Below are 1,494 nucleotides of genomic sequence, written 5' to 3'. Positions count from 1 at the left end.
TACATTTAGCAGAAGAAAATATATTTAAATATTTATTTTTCATTAAAATTAGAATTTTTTTTTACTCAATTGGTTTGTTGCGTTAACTCTCACATATTTACGTTAAGATTTAAAATTTAATTATTTCACCTTTATAAGTTTTTACATCAACTGTTATACTTTTACGTCAAGATTTATCTAAGTCAATTTTAAACTATAATTATTTTTATTATTTTTTATTTAAAAAATAAAATTTATATATCGTTAACCACTTTTAGTCTGATAATATATATTTAAATATTTATTTTTCAGTAAAATTAAATTTTTTTTACTTAATAGACTTGTTACGTTAATTCTTATACGTTTACGTTAAGATTTAAAATTTATTTATTCTACTTTTATAAATTTTTATGTCAATTCTTACAGTTTTACGTTAAAACTTATTTTTATCAATTTTATACTATAATTATTTTTATTTTTATTTAAAAAATTAAAATTTATATATCGTTACATACTTTTAGCTCTATAATATAAATATAAATATTTATTTTTCATTAAAATTAGACTTTTGTACTTAATTAACTTATTACGTTAACTCTCACATATTTACGTTAAGATTTAAAATTTAGTTATTCCATCTTTATAAGTTTTTACGTCAATTCTTACAGTTTTACGTCAACGCTTATCTATTTCAATTTTAAACTATAATTATTTTTATTTAAAAATTAAAATTTATCTAAGAATATAAATTTAAATATTTTTTCAATAAAATTAAATTTTTTACTTAATTGACTTATTACGTTAACTCTCACACATTTTTGTTAAGATTTAAAATTTAGTTATTCCACCTTTATAAGTTTTTACGTCAATTCTTACAATTTTACATCAATACTTTTTCACGTCAATTTTGAATTATAATTAGTTTAATCCTTATTATCATTTATTTAAAAATTAAAATTTTTATATCGTTAAACACTTTTAGCCCGAGAATATAAATTTAAATATTTACTTTTCATTAAATTTATATTATTTTTACTTAATTGACTTCTTATGTTAACTCTTACATGCTTACGTTAAGATCTAAAATTTAGTTACTCCACTTTCACAAGCTTTTATGTCAATACTTACAGTTTTACGTAAAGATTTTTTCACGTCAATTTTAAATTATAATTAGTTATCTTTTATTGAAAATTAAAATTTTTATATCGTTAAACACTTTCAACCCGAGAATAAAAATTTAAATATTTGCTTTCATTAAATTTACATTGTTTTTACTTAATTGACTTGTTAAGTTAACTCTTATACACTTACGTTAAGATTTAAAATTTAGTTATTCTACCTTTAAAAGCTTTTACGTCAATTCTTACAGTTTTACGTCAAAGTTTTTTCACGTCAATTTTGAAATATAATTAGTTATCCTTTATTGAAAAATTAAAACTTTTATATCGTTAAACACTTTCAGCCCGGGAATATAAATTTAAATATTTACTTTTCATTAAATTTACATTGTTTTTA

Source organism: Theobroma umbraticum, unplaced genomic scaffold (assembly GCF_002168275.2).
Source record: "Theobroma umbraticum cultivar Fairchild unplaced genomic scaffold, ASM216827v3 scaffold_239.1, whole genome shotgun sequence".
NCBI lineage: Eukaryota > Viridiplantae > Streptophyta > Magnoliopsida > Malvales > Malvaceae > Theobroma > Theobroma umbraticum.
This window is presented reverse-complemented; position numbering follows the sequence as displayed.